At 44.5% G+C, this 20,493-nt stretch overlaps 1 protein-coding gene across 1 annotated transcript in view; it reads left to right on the top strand.

The window, feature by feature from the left end:
* Nucleotides 1–20,493, top strand: part of spag16 (sperm associated antigen 16) — a 1,278,115-nt gene that overhangs the window by 737,603 nt on the left and 520,019 nt on the right. The gene's annotated exons all lie outside the window — the stretch shown is intronic.

Genomic DNA, 20,493 nt, shown 5'->3' with positions numbered 1-20,493 from the left:
ACACCATAGGGAGATGCATCATGTGTTAATATTAATTCTTTTGATGGGTCATAATGTACTAGCAGACATTATGAGTGTAAAAGTTTCCGGACTTTTATGAAGGCTTCTTCTTCGTGAGCCTTCCATGAACATCTGTGGTTGTTCTTCACCATAACTTTAAAGTGACTAACACTGTAGGAAAATTTGGCAAGAAGCGACAGTAATAATTTATCATGCCCAAAAAAGTCTTGACTTCAGTGATACTGGTAGGAGAGGGCTTTCTGCTCTACTTGGGTATCCACTTGATGACCCACATTAGTGACTTCAGTCGCTTGGAAAGAACACTTCTCTTTTTCCTATGGTGCACCAGCCTCCAGAAATCTCCTTAAAACATCTTCTAGGTTGGCCAAATGTTCGGCTTCCATTGATCCTGCGACCAGGACATCATCCAGGTACACCACAACTCAAGGAAGTCCTTATAGTAGGCTTTCCATGGTTCTTTGGAAAATCACACAGGCAGATGATACACTGAAGGGTAGGCATGTATTTTGGAACAGACCCTTATGCGTGTTGATAGTTACATACCCTCGAGATGTGCTGTCAAGCTCTAGCTGTTGGTATACATGGCTCATGTCCAGTTTAATGTAGGATTTTCCTCTGGCAAGCTTAGCATACAGATCTTCAATCGTCGAGATTGGATATTTGTCTAATTCAGTTTGGCAGGAAGGACAAAGAAGCTGAATATAATTTAAATAGAGAACAGCTGCATAATTCAGAGGTGCAGAAGGATCTAGGTGCTTTAGTGCATGAGTCACAAAAAGTTAGCAGGCAGGCAGTAACAGCAAGTAATTAAGAAGGCTAATGGAATGCTCTCCTTTTTTACAAGAGGGATTGAATATAAAATTAGGGATGTTATGCTTCAGTTATACAGGACATTGGCGAGACCGCACCTCAAATATTGTGTGCAGCTTTAGTCTCCTTATTTGAGGAAGGATGTAAATGCATTGGAGGCAGTTCAAAGGAGGTTTGCTAGATTGATACCTTGAATGAGTGGGTTATCTTATGAGGAAACAGACTGCGCTTGTTTCCACTGGGGTTTAAAAGAGCGAGGGGTGATTTGATTGAAGAATACAAGATCCTGAATGGCCTTGACAAGGTGGACGTCGAAAGGATGTTTCCTCTTGTGGGTGAGTCCAGAACTAGGGGCCACTGTTTTAAAATTAAGGGTCACCCTTTTAGGACAGAGACGAGGAGAATTTTTTTCTCTCAGGTAGCTGTGCGACTTTGGATCTCACTGTTTCAGAGGCGGTGGAGGCGGGGTTGTTGAATATTTTTAAGGCAGAGGTAGACAGATTCTTGTTAAGCAAGGGAATCAAAAGTTATTGGGGATAGATGGGAATGTGGAATTCGAAACACAAAAAGATCAGCTATGATCTTATTGAACAGCAGAGCAGGCTCGAAGGGCTGAATGGTCTACCCCTGTTCCTTTTTCTTATGTTTTAATGTATAGGGAATAGATATCAGCATCAGCAGCTTCTGGTTCAGCTATATTGTGCACTTCAATCATCTTGGTCTGCTGTCTGATTGGCTGTCCCGATTTTGGCCTGCATTGCTTTACTACATGTCCTTTTTTGTGGCAGTGTTGGTATTCTGCCTTCTTAAATCTGCAGGTTTCCGATACATGGTTACCCCCTCATCGGTAATAAATTAATTTCTGAATCGCCGTTGAGATGCTTCCAGTACGCCTTTTCGTTTTTCGAGCAGTAGAGACTGTCTCCCGCTTCACGGCTGTCTCTCTGGATTACACACCACGCCCGGCGGTAGGCTCCCACCCCAACTGAGGAACGGCAACATGCTGCACACTCTGCAAAGCCTGCGAGTCCCTCTCAGCCCTCTCTATTGCTACCGCTATTTCCATGGCGTGCTTCAGATCAATTTTGACTTCTGCAAGTAAACGGCGCTGAATAGCGTTGCCGTGTATCCCACAAACCAAATGATCTCGCAACATGTCATTGAGTGTATCTCCGAAGTCGCAGTGCTTAGTCAACTGTTTCAACTTTGCGATATAAGATGTGATTGACTCACCTGGGGCCCTTACTCTGGAGTTGAACTTAAATCTGTAGAATTATTGATGGCTTCAGCTGAAAATGTGCCTTCACGAGGCCTACCAGCTCATCAAAAGATTTACAATTGGGCGCGTTCGGGGCTGCCAGACTACAGATGAGTAGTCTGTAGTCATAACTTGCTCATATGTCTTGCTCCCGCAGACACTTAAAAGAATTGCTTTCTGCTTCTGCACTGCTATTTCATTTGCAATGAAATAAAAACCTAGGCGCTCTATGTACTAGCTCCATTCTTCCATGGACGGGTCATAAGGGTTGATTCTGCCAAAGATTGGCATGACTGGTGAGTTTACTTTTCTTTCTTTCCTTAAGAATTGATGTACTCACATTCACTAGTCAAGATGCAGGGTCAGAGCTATTTATCCTCGTCACCAATTGTAATAAACTTGATATACTGGAAAGGTTTCTTACTTGAAACTGATAAGTTTATTTACAGAGCTCTTTCAGAAGCTACATGTTTGAACCAGGTCCTTGATTAGAAAGCTCCACCCCTAAGATTACCCACACTTAGGGCCGATTTGTAAGTACAATCATGTGACCCCTAAAAGCAGTAGGAAAGGCTTTACCTACAATCAGTACAAAAATAGTGTACCATAGCAAAGAAAATTAATTTTTCTGTCTATCACTAAAAATTAATTGTTAAACATATGCTCCATTCAGACTTGTTGAGTGAAGTGAACTGGGATGACTTTCTGGTGAGTGAATTAAGTCCAGTGTAGCATGTACCTGGGTCTGCCATGCTACCTTTAAAAATAAGTGACGATTTTAAATTTCATTGTCATGAAAGGACAGGTCAAAAACATAGAAACACAGAAAATAGGAGCAGGAGTAGGCCATTTGGCCCTTTGGGCCTGTTCCGCCATTCATTATGATCATGGCTGATCATCCAACTCAATAGCCTGCTCCTGCTTTCTCTTCATATCCTATGATCCCTTTCGCCCCAAGAGCTATATCTAACTCCTTCTTGAAAACATACAATGTTTTAGCCTCAACTACTTCCTGTGGTAGCAAATTCCACAGGCTCACCACTCTCTGGGTGAAGAAATTTCTCCTCATCTCAGTCTTAAATGGTCTACCCCATATCCTCAGACTGTGACCCCTGGTTCTGGACTCCCCCACCATCGGGAACATCCATCCTGCATCTACCCTGTCTAGTCCTGTTAGAATTTTATAGGTTTCTATGAGATCCCCCCTCACTCTTCTGAACTCCAGTGAATATAATCCTAACCAACTCAATCTCTCCTCATATGTCAGTCCCGCCATCCCAGGAATAAGTCTGGTAAACCTTTGCTACACTCCCTCTATAGCAAGAACATCCTTCCTCAGATAAGGAGACCAAAACTGCACACAATATTCCAGTTGTGGTCTCACAAAGGCCCTGTATAATTGCAGCAAGACATCCCTGCTCCTGTACTCGAATCCTCTCGCTATGAAGGCCAACAAACCATTTGCCTTCTTTACCACCTGCTGCATCTGCATGCTTACCTTCAGCAACTGGTGTACGAGGCAACCCAGGTCTCGTTGCTCATTCCCCTCTCTCAGTTTATAGCCAATCAGATAATAACCTGCCTTTCTGTTTTTGCTACCAAAATGGATAACCTCACATTTACCCACATTATACCGCATCTGCCATGCATTTGCCCACTCACTCAGTTTGTCCAAATCACACTGAAGCATTTCTGCATCCTCCTCACAGCTCACCCTCCCTCCCAGCTTTGTGTCATCTGCAAATTTGGAGATATTACATTTAGTGCCCTCATCTAAATCATTAATATATATTATGAATAGCTGGGGTCCCAGCACCGATCCCTGCGGTACCCCACTAGTCACTGCCTGCCATTCGGAAAAAGACCTATTTATTCCTACTCTTTGTTCCCTGTCTGCCAACCAGTTTTCTATCCATCTCAATACACTACCCTCAATCCCATGCGCTTTAATTTTACACGCCAATCTCTTATGTGGGACTTTGTCGAAAGCCTTCTGAAAGTCCAAATGAACCACATCCACTGGCTTCCCCTCATCAACTCTACGAGTTACATCCTTGAAAAATTCCAATAGATTTGTCAAGCATGAATTCCCTTTCGTAAATCCATGCTGACTCTGTCTGATTCTGCCACTGTTTTCCAAGTGCTCAGCTATTAAATCTTTTATAATGGACTGTAGAATTTTCCCCACGACTGACATCAGGCTGACTGGTCTATAATTCCCTGCTTTCTTTCTACCTCTCCTTTTAAATAGTGAGGTTACATTAGCTACCCTCCAATCTGTAGGAACTGTTCCAGAGTCTATAGAATCTCGGAAGATGACCAACAATTCATCCACTATTTTTTGGGCCACTTCCTTAAGTACCCTGGAACGTAGATTATCAGGCCCTGGGGATTTATCGGCCTTCAATCCCACCATTTCCCTACTAACGCCGATTTCTTTCAGTTCCTCCCTCTCACTAAACCCTGTGTTCTCCAACATTTCTGGTATGTTATTGTGTCCTCCTTTGTGAAGACAGAACCAAGTATGTGCTTAGTTGCTCAGCCATTTATTTGTTCCCCATTATAAATTTCCCTGTTTCTGACTGCAAGCGACCTACATTTGTCTTCACCAATCTTTTTCTCTTCACATACCTGTAGAAACATTTACAGTTAGTTTTTATGTTCCCCGCAAGCTTACTCTTGTACTCTATTTTCCCCTTCTTAATCAATCCCTTGGTCCTCCTTTGCTGAATTCTAAAGTGCTCCCAATCCTCAGGTCTGTTGTTTATTCTGGCCAGTTTGTATGCCTCTTCCTTGGATCTAATGCTATCTCTAATTTCCCTTGTAAACCATGGTTTGGCCACCTTTCCTGTTTCCCTTTTGCATCATACAGGAATAAACAATTGTTGCAGTTCACCCATGCGCTCTTTGAATGTTTGCCATTGCCTATCCACCATCATCCCTTTGAGTAACGTTTCCCAATCCATCATAGCCAACTCGTGCCTCATACCATCGTAGTTTCCTCATTAAGACTCAGGACCCTAGTCTGAGAGTCAACTATGTCACTCTCCATCTTGATGAAGAATTCTATCATATTATGATCGCTCATCCCCAAGGGGCCTCAAACAATTAGATTGCCAATTATTCCTTTCTCATTACAAAATACCCAGTCTAGGATGGCCTGTTGTCTAGTTGGTTCCTCAATGTATTGGTCCAGAAAACCATCCCGTATACAATCCAGGAATTCCTCCTCTCTGGTATTGTGACGAATTTGATTTGTCCATCTATATGCAGATTAAAGTCAGCCATAATTACAGGTATTCCTTTATTACATACAGCTCTAATTTCCTGTTTAATGGCATTCCCAACACTACCACTACAGTTTGGGGGTCTATATACAACCCCCACTAACGTTTTTTGCCCGTAAATGTTTCTCAGCTCTACCCATACAGATTCTACATCGTCAGAGCTAATATCTTTCCTCACTATTGCGTTAATTTCCTCTTTAACCAGCAATGCAACTCCACCGCCTTTTCCTTTTTGTCTGTCCTTCCTAATATTGAATACCCCTGGATGTTCAGTTCTCACTCCTGGTCACCCTGTAGCCATGTTTCCGTAATCCCGACTATATCATACCTGTTTACATCTATTTGCGCGGTTAATTCATTCACTTTATTGTGAATGCTCCTTGCATTAAGGCACAAAGCCTTAAGGCTGTCTTTTTAACATTACTTGTCCTGTTCCCACTATTTTTCACTGAGGCCCTGTTTGATTCTTGCCCTTGATTTCTCTGCCTATCACTTTTCTTATTCCCCTTTCTATCTTTTGTTCTTGTCCTTGATTGCCCCTCCTCTGACTCCTTGCATAGGTTCCCATCCTCCTTCCATTTTAGTTTAAACCCTCCCCAACCACTCCAGCAAATATTCCCCCTAGGACATCAGTCCTGGTCCTGCCCAGGCATAAGCCGTCCAGTTTGTACTGGTCCCACTTCCCCCAGAATTGGTCCCAATGTCCCAGAAATCTGAAACCCTCCCCCTCACACCATCTCTTCAGCCATGTATTCATTCAATGTATCCTGCGATTTCTACTCTGAATAGCATGTGGCACTGGTAGTAATCCTGAGATCACTACCTTTGAGGTCCTGCTTTTCAACTTACTTCCTAACTCCCTATATTCTGCTTTTAGGACCTCATCCCTTTTTTTTACCTATGTCGTTTGTACCAATATGCACCATGACCACTGGCTATTCACCCTCCCCTTTCAGAATGTCCTGTAGATGCTCTGAGACATCCTTGACCCTAGCACCAGGGAAGCAACATACCATCCTGGAGTCTCGTTTGCGGCCACAGAAACACCTTACAATTGAATCCCCTATAACTATTGCATTCCCACACTTTTTAGTCCTCCCCTGTGCAGCAGAGCAACGAATTTGGCTGTTGCTGCTTTCCCCTGAGAGGCCATTCCCCTCAACAGTATCCAAAGCGGTATATTTGTTTTTTGCAGGGTAATAGCCACAGGAGATTCCTGCACTGCCTGCCTAGTCCTCTTGCTCTGCCTGGTGGTCACCCATCCCCTTCCTGCCCGTGGACTCTTAGCCTGCAGTGTGACCACCTCTCTATACGTGCTATCCATGATGTTCTCCACCTCGCGGTTGCTCCACAGTGTCCCCCAGCCGCCGCTCCAGCTCCAAAATCTGGGATTCCAGGAACTGCAGCTGGAGACACTTCCTGCACACATGCTGGCCCCGGGCACTGGAAATGTTCCCGGCTTCCCACATAGAGCAGGAGGAGCACACCATGGCTTTGAGCTCTCCTGCCATGACTTACCCCTTTAAATTAAATTAAACCTTTTGGAAGATACTTAATATTAAATAAGATCAATTACTCAAGGTCCCTTCTTCCCTGCTCCTTGTTGTTACATAATATAGCCCTTACAAATGATGAACCACAAAATAAGAACTTAAGAACTATAAGTGATAAAAGTAGTAAATACTTACCAGACCGCACTCACGGTACTCAAAGGATCACCTCATTCCCTCCTCACCGAATTCCCTCAGTCACCTCTGCTCTCCCAGCTCCTTTTCAACTCCCGACTCCTTTCGCGCTACTTTTCAACTCCCAACTCCTCTCACGCTCCTCTTCAACTTCCGACTTCTGTCGCGCTTCTCTTCAACTCCCGGCTCCCCTCACGCTTCTCTTCAAAAGGCAGTAAAGAAACTACTAAAGGGCACACTGGTGGATTCTCATAATTTGCCAGCATTTTCAAGCATCAGTGAATGGAGGAAAATGTATTTCATTGGCTTTCAGGCTTGTTTGCCTACCTTGCCTTGGCCAACACTCGTGGTCATCAGTGCCAGGTGTGAGAAGCCGCCATTGCAGCTGGCAGGTAAAATGTTGCTTTTCCCACCCTCTACCGCACTTAGTGCAAATCTGGGACGATTCTGCCCTTTAGATGGTTCCAACTCTCTTAGCAGAATAGTTACGCGTGCAAAATTAGAAGGATTTAAACTACTTCTAACTCCTGGGTAACTATACTACTAACGCCCCACCCAATGCCCTACTGAATCCCACCCCCCGCCACCGAATACACCCTCGACCACCCCCCCACACACCGCAACTCCTTCTCAACCCCCTGACTACCCTCCTGAACCCCAAACCTCCCCACCCAACCCGGTGAAGTTGGGGTCGTTGAATACTTTTGAGCCAGAGGTAGATAGATTCTTGTTAAACAAGGGAATCAAAAGTTATCGGGGATAGATGGGAATGTGGAATTCGAAACACAAAAAGATCAGCTATAATCTTATTGGATGGCGGAGCAGGCTCGAAGGGCCGAATGGTCTACTCCTGCTCCTTTATCTTATGTTCTTATGTATAGGGAATAGATATAAGCATCAGCAGCTTCCGATTCAGCTATATTGTGCACTTCAATCATCTTGGTCTGCTGCCTGATTGGCTGTCTCGATTTTGGCCTTCATTGCTTTACGACATGTCCTTTTTTGTGGCAGCGGGGGCATTCTGCCTCCTTAAATCTGCAGGCTTCCAGTACATGGTTGCCCCTTCATCGGTAATAAATTAATTTCTGAATCACTGGTGAGGTGCTTCCAGTATGCCTTTTCGTTTTTCGAGCAGTAGAGACTGTCTCCCGCTTCGTGGCTGTCTCTCTGGTTTTTGCATCATGCCCGGCAGTAGGTTCCCGCCCCAACTGAAGAACAGCAACATGTTGCACACTCTGACAAACTTGCGAGTCCCTCTCAGCACTCTATATTGCTAGCACTATTTCCACAGTGCACTTCAAATCAGTACTAACTTCTGCAAGTAAACGGCGCTGAATAGCGTTGCCGTGTACGCCACAAACCAAATGATGCCGCAACATGTCATTGAGCTATCTCCGATGTCGCACCCCACCCCGCCGACTACCCGCCAATCTCCCGACTACCCCATCACCCCCGACTACCCTCCCGACGTCCCCCCAATTACCCTCCTTACACATTGACCACCCCCTGACTAACTCCTGCCTACCCCATCCCCTCAGCTACCCCCAACTACTCCCAAACCCATGATTACCCCCCAACTCCCCACCCCGCAACAAACCCCCCATGTCCTCAACTACCCTCCACCCCCTGACTACCCTCCCAACGCTTCCACCCTCTGACCCCCAACCACATGACCCTGTCCCCCTCCACCGACCACCCTAACCTTCTCACCCACTTACCTTACACACACACTTACCTTCTTCCTGGCATCTCAAATTGGGTGGGACCTTTAAACTTACCTGGTTTGTGGCAGCTATCGTTGAAAGGAGGCATGGCTTTACTTCTCCCAATGTTGACGCCCTGCATTGAAAGGTCTCCGGAGCTGCTGCACTGCACATTTCTCACCAGGCCCGGAACAGAAGATCGGGTGAGAAATGTGCAGCTCTGGATTTAAAACAAGAAGGAATTTAAATGTTTTTATAAAAGGAAATGTATTGAATGAATGCATTTATCAATTCAAATTACTTTGGATTGGCTTTTCGTTTAGGCAACCTAACTTTAGTATAATTTGGTGACCTTTGCTGTTTTTTGAGCTTTTGAACCCCAATTTACTATTGTTTCAACAAACTCCAGGGAAATCTCTGGTGATCATTCTAGTTACAGCTTAGTCCAGACAAGATTGATTGTACCAGAGCAGTTTAGTTACATAAAATGATAACAAATTGCAAATTGAGCTATAAGCAAGCTCATGTGCTTGAAGTTTAAAGTAGAGGGGATAAAGCCCATCTTTCAAATTACCCTCAAACAAGACAAGTCATTAGCAGAAATTATTTTTGTCTAGTACAATATTTAAAACAAACTGCCTACAAAATAATTCAATGCAACGTAGACAAAATCCCTCAGAAAGAACTGGCTAAATATCAGGTTGTGAATGGGATTGATAAACAAAGAGAGAAATTTGCAAGGACCATTCTGGTCATAAACCCAAGTCGGCTTCAGCATTGGGTGTCTTTTGAATAGAAGTGGTAGTGTTGCCAGCACTACTGTGAGCAATTTGGTAGAAAAGCCTTTGGGGGATTGGAAACATTGTTTGACTTTTCATTACCTATCAACATTTTTATTTATTAGTTATAAAAATATTGGAAATGCAGCAAAAATATTGTTTAACTGGGCAGGGTGGTAGGAGGTGGGAGGTTGTGTGATAAAACCTCCAAGAATGTGTCCAATCAGAGCTGGCAAACCTAGGAAGTGGTGAGCAGCTGGTGCCAAATTGGAAGCTCGCTGATTGGTGCCTGACAAATTTTCAGTTATCTGTGATTCCGTGATGGCTACAAGTAATCCTGGGGTAGGGTAGATAAAGCTGAAGGGGGTGAGCTCAGGTTGTCAGTGTCCCACTGTCTTCTTTTGAAGCCAGGAGGAGCACTTCATAAAGTTAGCATGGGAATGATGGGTGAGTGGGACTTGGCACACGATGTGATTTGGGCAGCAGAGTTTTGGATGAACCAAATGTGTTTAAATAGCTTGGAGAATTAGAATCCGGCCACGAAAGCATCTGAAATGTATAGTCTGGAGGTGACAAATTCATAAGAGCTTCTGCAAAAAATTCACAAATGTGGTGTGTGTGGATACAGGGAAGGAAGTCAAAATACAGCATCAGCTACATTAAATGTCCTTTAAATCACAAAAATATAGGGTGGAATTTTCCGGCCTCAAGATTAAGTGTAGCAGTAGGCCTGAAAAGCAGTACGTTTCCTGCTGGCCGGTGTGGTGGGTTTCTGTGCCAGATTGTTTGCTTTTCAGTTCATTATATATGAATGAACGTCAAGCATGTAATATCTCATGGCAGGACAGGCTGGGATTTGCCTGCACTGCCCAGTCCTCATCGGATCATCTTTCTGAGCGTCATATTTAAACTGCACCTGCACACATCATTTGCTCTCTGCATCCCAGGACTAGTCATAGCGAAAGGGAAGAAGCCTACTGCCCCCAAATTCAGCGACAATGTGTTGGGTGCACTTTTGGATACTGTGGAGGCACGCCGGGTCAGTCTTTACCCCCATGATGGCAGAAGGAGGCCCACCAATCTCACCATGCCAGCTTGAGAGGAGATCGCCAGAGTGGTCAGCGCCAATAGTCCTCAGAGAAGAACTGTCATCCAGTGCAGGAAGAGGATGAATGATCTCATCCGCTCCGCCAGGGTAAGTCAACCTTCTCCTCACTCTCAACTCACACTGTCACAAACCCATCAGGCATTCGCTAGGTTACAGTCCACAGGGATCTCATACACTACCAGCACAAGGGACATCACCACTAACTCTCTCACACACACTTTGACATCTTCATCTCTTCTCACATCCTGCACAGCTCGCATTCTTAACACTTACACAGGTCCACTCAGTACACACAGAAGTCAGGCATCCTTATACCCTAAACAAAAACAGAATTACCTGGAAAAACTCAGCAGGTCTGGCAGCATCGGCGGAGAAGAAAAGAGTTGACGTTTCGAGTCCTCATGACCCTTCAGCAGAACTGTTTTTTGTTTTTATCCTTATACCCTTATCATCTGCCTTGGCATCCATCCTGCTCACAGTCTTTCCATTTGTCTTTATGCAGGAAAAGATCGCACACAACAAAAAGGAGAGATCCTAGACCAGAGGGGATATGCCTGAGCTCAGGGCCTTCACCATCTATGAAGAGCATGCTGCAGATCTGGCCAGCAAGGACTGGGAGCATACCTACAACAAAGGTGAGACCGGCATCTCCCAAGCCAATGAGGACCTATCAACAGCTCATCGGTTACATGACGAAATTGTGAGTACTTTGTAATGTTGTTGACTATGCATCCAATCACCCATTACCTCTTCTCTTTTTGACAGGCACTAGCAGCAAAAGGAAGAGACCCACCGGCAGCTAGCCCATTGGCCCCAGCCCCCATACCACCTCAGATGAGAATCCCGAGGACCAATAGATGTAGAGACATCACAGTGTTCACCCGCACCTTCCACCGTTCCTCAGTGGAACCTAGCTGTAGAGGAGGCTCGGAGTCACAATCTGGTGAGCACAGCACAGATTCAGGCCCACAGCAGGCAGAGGCAGGGATATCTAAGGACACCGTCACTCGAGGACTGCTGGAGGCCAGACTCCTGCAGCGTCCGAGTCAGATGACAAGCCTGTGGACTTGGCCCTCACACACATGTTGCAGCGCACAGACAGACACGGGAACGTCAGGCAGGATTGTCAGATGCCTCATGTGATTACAATGAATGATGGAGGAGTCCGTCCACCTTCAGTCTGATGTTGTTGCGCCAACATGCCAGTACACCAAGGTCAGTGCTGGTAGGGTGGCAGCCACCATAGAGACATTTTGTCCAAGGCATTGTGCCTGATATGTGCCAGGACCTGCACTCCATCACTGTAGCCACAGGTGGGGTCCATCAGTGGCTAAGCGAGAGGCGGGCAGGGTAACTTGACCTCAGCCTAGATGCCTCTTCTTCTCAAGGAGCCAGGCAGGGGCTCTCAGGCACCAAGAGGGACAATGACCCACAGCTGGACACCCCAGAGCCATCCACTAAGATGAATCAGAGAGTGTCCAGCCGACCCCAATCCCCTCTGCCTGTAACTCCATCATCTGCGATTCCACAGGCTGAGGAGAGTGCACCTACCCCTCAATAGGAGACCCAAAGCTGGCTGGGATCCTCCAGGCCTCAGTCTTCCAGAGGACGCCCATCAAGGTCATCAAAGACAACAGGGCATAGCAATCAGCAGGCTGCCTCCACCTTTGTTGTAGGTGTTGGGAAGCACCTAGACGTAGTGGTAGGGTAAGAAAAATTAAGAAATACTAAGCACAATGGTAGCAGGTGTGTCCACAATCTGTATAGAATTTGCACACATGTAGGTAGATTTTGACTCATTCCACTTCTCATGTTGTGTATGCCTCTTCTATCTGATGATACGCTCCATGGTCAGTCAAGTGGCACAGATGACCCCTCCCACCCCTTCCCAGATGTCCCATTGTCTGCCTCGGCTCTATTGTGTATTGAACCATCTCATTACAGTGCCTAACCGTTCTCTGTGCAGGATTGACATGAATGAAGCCTCTGCCTCTAAAAAAACTCGTGGTTGGCCAAGGCACATCTGATACAGGAGACCCTCTAGGGAGAGTACTGGAAAGTGCCGCCTGACCTGTCCAGACATTAAAAACATGTCTTCAACATGCCAATGATCTGCTCAATCAGTGAGTGTGTTACAGAATGAGCAGCTTTTACCTCTCCTCCTTTTACATCTCCTCTGAGCCTTTTATGACCGACGAACCGGCTCATCAACCAGGTATTTTTCGGTTAGGCTTTGTCACTGAGGAACCAACCCTGGATGGGCTGAGGGCTCTCAAAGATCTGTGGCACCTGCAAGTGACTCAAGATGTATGAGTCATGGGACCTTCCAGGGTATCTCACACATACCTGCATTATCAACTTCTGGTGGTTGCAGACCAGCTGCACATTGAGAGAGTGGAACCCTTTCCTGTTGACGAATTGTAGTGGCTGATCTCAGATAACTCTTAAAGCTACATGAGCGCAGTCGATGGCTCCTGGACGTGTGGGAATCTGGAGAGTGCTGCAAATCCCACTGTTCTGGCAGCCTGGGTGGCTTCATCTAAGGTGTACTGGATGTAATAGTGCACCTTGCTAAATAGGGCATCCATAACCCCTCGAATGCATTTGTGAGCAGTTGCTTGAGAAATCCTGCAGAAATCCCCAGTGGAGCCCTGGAATGAGCCACTCGTGAAGAAGTTTAGAGCGGCAGTCACTTTTAGAGGCACTGGCAATGGGTGGACACCCAGGGGAGGTGCTGGTGGAGCTGGGCTAGTAATCCAGAGACACAGGTAATGCTCTGGGGACTGGGGTTCAAATCCCACCACGGCAGATGGTGAAATTTGAATTCAATAAAAACCTGGAATTATAAGTGGAATGATGACCATTAAGTCATTACTGATTGTTGTTAAAAACCCACCTGGTTCACTAATGCCCTTTATGGAAGGAAATCTGCCATCCTTACCTGGTTTGGCCTGCATGTGACTCCAGACCCTGTCATAAAAAAATGATTACAGCCACAAATTAATTTGGGCATATTGAACTTTTTAAGGAAAACTTATGTGTTTTTAAAGAAATACATTGAGGACATTGAGCAAAAGATGGTTGATAATGTAAAGTGACCACTTTCTGGAAAATTCCTACATGGATTATACTGTCCGGAGAGAACATGGAATGTTGCACCTGAAAAGGTGTTATGGGCTTCTTCAAGAAGAGAGGCTTAAAAGGGAAATAGGAAAGATGCAGAAGACTGAACTTTAACCTACTGTGGTTGCAGAGACAAAATACTGATTACCACGTCTCAGCGGGCATCTAAAATCCATCTCCTGTTGATTCATATCTCAGAATGTGTGAAATGGTCGAAGGTTAAAGAAAACAGACTCTGGGGGCAAGACATGGTTTTTTTCCTTGACAGGAATACATGGGGAAAATTGGGTTAAAAAGCTAGCTACAGAGCAGTGATAGTGTGCGAGTGTGACAGCACAAGAAGACCAACTAGTCACCCCTACAGCTGCAGGCAAAGTCTTTCTCTCTCTCTCTGTTGTTGGAGGCAAGGCTCAACAAAGCCACAATCAAAAAGGAAAAAAGACAGCTTCTTCAGCCAACCTGCAGAACAAAGTGTCTCCAAACCAACTACTAAACCCCCAAGGTCAGCTCTACCAGAATCACCCAACTTAACAGTGGCAATTTATTGCCATCTATGCCTCACGGACAAGCCAAAGACTGATTCATATATATTTTTTAACTTCTATTTTTGGACTCTTAACTTCTCATTTCTGGTCTGTGTGTATGTGTATTGTGTTTTTATTATTTTTCTTGGGTTTTTAGTAACTAATAAAGTTGCTCTTTCTTTGACTCAAGAAAACCTGGTTAAATTGGCTCCTTCTAAAAATACATTTGCACTGGGAAAAATTTTCCATGGGGGAAGAGATCCCTTTTGAATTAACCTTGTTGTGACCAACCAAGGGGGTTGAATAAAGAAGGGGAGCCACTCATTCCTCCTCACCTGAGAGCTTAACAAAATTGGGGTCCCATTCAGGAAGTTAACAAATTGGCAGACCTTACACGGGGACCAGTCATAACAACCCACAGCAATGTGGTTGACTCTTAAAAGCCCTCTGAAAATTGCCTAGCAAGCCGCTAAAAAGTCTAAAAGAAATGAAACTTGATGGACCATCCAGCAACTACCTAGGCACCAGAAATGACAACGGCAAACCCTGTTGACCCTGCAAAGTCCTCCTTGCTAACATCTGGGAATAGTGCCAAAATTGGGAGAACTGCCTCACAGACTAGTCAAGCAACAGCCAGACATATTCATACTCACGGAATCATACTTTACAGATAATGTTCCAGACACCACCATCACCATCCCTGGTTATGTCCTGTCCCACCAGCAGGACAGACCCAGCAGAGGTGGTGGCACAGTGGTATACAGTCAGGAGGGAGTTGCTCTCAACATTGACTCTGGACCACATGAAGTCTCATGGCATCAGGTCAAAGAAGGGAAAGGAAACCTCCTGTGGATTACCATGTATGACCCCCATCACCGCCCTCCCACCCAAGCACCCCCTCAGCTGATGAATCAGTACTCCTCCATGTTGAGCACCATTTGGAGGTGGCAAGAGTGCAGAATGTACTCTGGGTGGGGGACTTCAATGTCCATCACCAGAATGGCTCGGTGGCATCAATACAGATTGAGCTGGGTGAATCCTAAAGGACATAGCTGCTAGACTGTGTCTGCGACAGGTGGTGAGGGAACCAACAAGAGGGAAAAACATACTTGACCTCATCCTCACCAACCTGCCTGCCATAGATGCATCTGTCCATGACAGTATTGGTAGGTGGATAATCAAACAATTCACTGGAGGAGGAGGTTCCACAAATATCCGGTTCCACAAATATCCTCATCCTCAGTGATGGGTGATCCAAGAACATCAGTGCAAAAGATAAGGCTGAAACATTTGCAACAATCTTCAGCCAGAAGTACTGAGTGGATGATCCATCTCAGCCTCCTCCGGAGATTCCCAGTATCACAGATGCCAGTCTTTAGCCAATTTTATTCACTCCACGTGATGTCAAGAAACAGCTGATGGCACTGGACGGCAAAGGTAATGGCCCCTTACAATTTTCCAGCAATAGTACTGAAGACTTATGCTCCAGAACTTGCCACACCCCTAGCCAAGCTGTTCCAGTACAGCTACTACACTGACATCTACCCGGTTATGAGGAAGATTGCCAGGGTAAGTCCAACACATGAAAAGCAGGACAAATCCAACCCAGCCAATTAGGTCTACATTCGATCATCAGTAAAGTGATGGAAGTAAGAGGCACACAGTTACAAATGGGAGACTTCGGCCTGAGTGAGACAGAGACCGAGTGAATATATTTGGGAATTTGGTTCAAAGTGGGAATTTGGTGCATAGGGGTAAAGAGGTGCTTTAGGTAAGGTTTACTACAAGAAGTAAAGTGTGCTGAGTGGGGAGTTCAGTGAAGGGCGTGGAGGAGGTGCTTTTTTGCCTTCTATTATTTTTCAGCCTCCAGTATTTGATTTCCACTTTGGTGCAGCAGAAGGAGCAGGTTAACCAGTAACTGTTATTATTAATTTTATCAGTATTATGAGTACTATATTGTTTTATCAGTATTGTAAACTTTACTGGCAGTGCCAAAACCTAGTGGGAAGTGTAATCTTTATTAATTATAATTAATTATTTAGCAATTAATTAAGTAACACATATTGGAGATGGCAGGGCAGGTGATGCGCTGTGATTGCAGGATGCGGGAGCTTCTGGATACTGGTGTGACCCAGTACAAACACACCGCAGTAAGTGGTTGCAGCTGCAGGAACTTCAGCTCCGAGTTATTGAGCTGGAGGCCGAGCTGCAGACACTGCAGCATATCAGGGAGGGGCGAAAGTTACCTGGACTTTATTCCAGGAGGTGGTCACGCCCCTTAGGATGGAGTCTTCTGATTGGTCAGTGGTCAGGGACAGGAGGGTGTGACTGCAAGTGAGGCAGATAAGGGGACTCAGAGGGCATGAGTCCAGGAGCCTCGGCCCTTGCAATTGTCCAACAGGTTTGAGGTTTTGTCAGCTTGTTTGGATGAGAGTGCGGGCTTCAGGGTGGTTGAGCTAACTGGCCATGGCACTTTGCTACAGGAAGCTATTCAAGTGGGGGGAGTATCAAGGAATGTCATGGTAATAGGGGATAGTATAGTCAGAGGTATTGACACCATTCTCTGCAGCAAACAGCATGAGTCCAGACGACCGTGTTGCCTGCTCGGTGCCAGGGTTCGGGACATCAGGGCTGGAAAGAAACTTGCAGTGGGAGGGGGATGACCTAGTTGTCGTAGTCCATGTTGGTACCAATGACATAGGCAGGACAAAGAAGGAGATTCTACATAGTCAGTATGAGAACCTAGGCACCAAATTAAGAAGCAGAACCTCAAAGGTCATAATCTCTGATTACCTGTGCCACGTACAAATTGGCATAGGAAAAATCAGATTAGGGAGATGAATGTGTGGCTCAAAGCCTGGTGTGGGAAAAGTGGGTTCCGGTTCGTGAGGCACTGGCACCAATACTGGAGAAAGTGGGATCTGTACCGTTGGGATGGTCTACACCTGAACCTGCTGGGACCGGTGTTCTTGCAAACCGCATAACTAAGGAAATAGAGAGAGTTTTAAACTAAGTAGCGGGGGCAATGGTACAAATTTGGGAAGTTGTGGTAAATCAAAGAGTAGGGGTAAGGCAAAAGAGATATTATTACGGAAAATGAAAAACAGACTATGACAGGAAGGGATAGAGAGTACAAATCTAATAGTAAATCAACAGATGAGGCTAGAGGTTGTAAAAAGAATAAAGGGATAAAACTAAAGACTCTAAAAACTCAGAGTGCACAAAGAAATAAATAAGTATGATTTGATAGCCATTACAGAGGCATGGATGCAGGAGGACATGGATTGGGAACTGATTATTAAAGGGTACAGGACATTTAGGAAGCACAGGAAGTGAGGAAAAGGTGGAAGGGTGGCCCTATTAGTTAATGATGGTATTAGCAATATAGAGCGGGATAACCCAAGTTCAGGAAACCAGGATGTGGAAACGTTTTTGGGTAGAGATGAGAAATGGTAAAGACAAGAAGTCACTAGTAGGAGCCATGTACAGGCCCCCTAATAGTAACCACATGGCAGAATGGAACATAAAAGAAGAAATAACGGGAGATTGTCTCAAAAGGCACAGCGATAATCATGGGAGATTTTAATCTACATACAGACTGGAAAATTCGGATAGGCAGAAGTAGCCTAGATAAGAAGTTCATAGACTGTTTCCGTGATAGTTTCTTAGAATAGCATGTTCTGGAGCCAACCAGAGAGCAGGCTATACTAGACCTGGTATTATGCAATGAGACAGGATTAATTAATGATCTCATAGTGAAGGCACCCTAGGTAGCAGTGACCAGAACATGCTTGAACTTTACATCCATTTTGGGGAAGAGAGGAGTGGGCCCGAGACTATGTTTTTAAACTTAAATAAGGCCAATTATGAGGGCATGAAAGCAGAGCTGGCTAAAGTGAATTGGCAAATTAGGTTTAGGGATAGGTCAATAGAGATGCTGTGGCAAACATTTAAGAGGATACTTCAAAATACAGAGAATAGATACATTCCAACAAGTAAGAAAAAGTCCAAGGGACAGAAGGACCCGTTGTGGTTAACTAGAAAGGTTAAAGATAGTATCAAACGTAAAGAAAAAGTATATAATTCTGCAAAGAGAGGTGAAAGGCCAGAAGATTGGGCAGAATATAAGGAACAGCAAAGGATGACTAAAAGATTAATAAGGAGAGAAAAATTAGAGTACGAGAGAAAGCTAGCCATAAATATAAACACCAATAGTTAGAGTTTCTATAAATATTTTAAAAAGAAATGGGTTAACAAAGTGAGCGTTGGTTTTCAGAAAGTGAGGCTGGAGAATTGATAATGGAAAACAAAGAAATGGCAGATGAATTGAACAGGCATTTTGCATCAGTCTAGAGTATATAAGTAACATCCCAGAATCAGCTATAAATCAGAAAATGGAAGGAAGGGAGGAACTCAGGAAAATTACAATCACCAGAGAAGTGGTACTGAGTAAATTGTTGGAGTTGCAGGCTGACAAGTGATCGGGCCCTGACGGACTTCATCCTCAGTTCTTAGAAGAAGTGGCTAGTGCTATAGTTGATGCATTGGTATTAATTTTCTGAAACTCCCTAGATTCGAGAAAGGTTCCATTAGATTAGAAGATAGCAAATGTAACTCCATTATTCGAAAAGGGAGGGAGACAGAAAGCAGGAAACTAGAGGTTAGTTAGCTTAACATCTGTCATAGGGAAAATGTTGGAAGCTATTATTAAAGAAGCTGTAGCAGGGCACTTGGATAAGTTCAAGGTAATCAGGCAAGATCAACATGATTTTGTGAAGAGGAAATCATGTTTAACCAACTTAATGGAGTTCTTTGAGGAAGTAACATGTGCTTTAGATAAAAGGGAACTGGTGGATGTACTGTACTTAGATTTCCAGAAGGCATTTCATAAAGTACCACATCAAAGGTTGTTGTGGAAAATAAAAGCTCATAGTACAGGGGGTATAATATTGGCATGTATAGAAGATTGGCTGTCTAACAGAAAGCAGAGATTAACATAAATGGGTCTTTTTCAAGTTGGCAAGATGTAATGAGTGGTGTGCCACAGGGATCAGTGCTGGGGCCTAACTGTTTACAATTTATATGAATGGCTTGGATGAAGGGATGGATGGGATGGTTGCCAAACTTGCTGATGACACAAAGATAGGTAGGAAAATAATTTGTGTAGAGGACATGAGGAGGCTACAAAAAGATATTGATAGGTTAAGTGAGTGTGCAAAGATCTGGCAAATGGAGTATAATGTGGGCAAATGTGAAATGGCCCATTTTGGCAGGAAGAATATAAGAGAGACATATTATCTAAATGGTGAGAGATTACAGAGCTCTGAGGTGCAGAGGGATCTGGATGTCTTAGTGCGTGAATCGCAAAAGTTAGTATACAGGTACAGCAAGTAGGTGGGAAAGCTAATAGAATGCTATCATTTATTGTGAAGGGAATTGAATACAAAAGTAGGTAGGTTATGCTTCAGTTATACAGAGCACTAGAGCACTACATCTGGAGTACTGTGTACAGTATTGGTCACCTTATTTAAGGAAGGAGATAAATGTGTTGTAAGCAGTTCAGAGAAGGTTTACCAGACTAATACCTGGAATAGGCAGATTGTCTTATGCAGATAGGTTGGACAGGCTAAGCTTGTAGAAGGCTTCCAGAAGGCATTTGACAAGGTGCCACATCAAAGATTACTACAGAAAATAAAAACGCATGGTGTAGGGGGTAACATATTCGCATAGATAGAAGTTTGGCTGGCTGACAGAAAGCAGAGAGTATGCATAAATGGGTCTTTGTTCTGATTGGCAGGATGTGATGAGTAGAGTCCCACAGGGGTCTGTGCTGGGGCCTCAACTTTTTACGATTTACATCAATGACTTGGATGAGGGGAGTGAAGACATGGTAGCTAAATTTGCAGATGACACAAAGATAAGTAGGAAAATATGTTGTGAAGAGGAAATGAGGAGGTAGCAGATAGATATAGATAGGGCAAAGATCTGGTAAATGGACTTTAATGTGGCAAAATGTGAAGTTGTTCACTTTGGCAGGAAGAACAAAAAAGCAGAGTATTACTTAAATGGAAAATGGCTGCATAATTCTGAGGTGCAGATGCAAACTAAGCGTTCTAGTACATGAGTCACAAAAAGTTAGTATGCAGGCACAGCAAGTAACTAAGAAGGCGAATGGAATTCTATCTTTTATTACGA

Source organism: Cetorhinus maximus, chromosome 11 (assembly GCF_964194155.1).
Source record: "Cetorhinus maximus chromosome 11, sCetMax3.hap1.1, whole genome shotgun sequence".
NCBI lineage: Eukaryota > Metazoa > Chordata > Chondrichthyes > Lamniformes > Cetorhinidae > Cetorhinus > Cetorhinus maximus.
The sequence above is the reverse complement of the archived record's forward strand: the minus strand, read 5'-3'. Positions and strand labels throughout refer to the sequence as shown.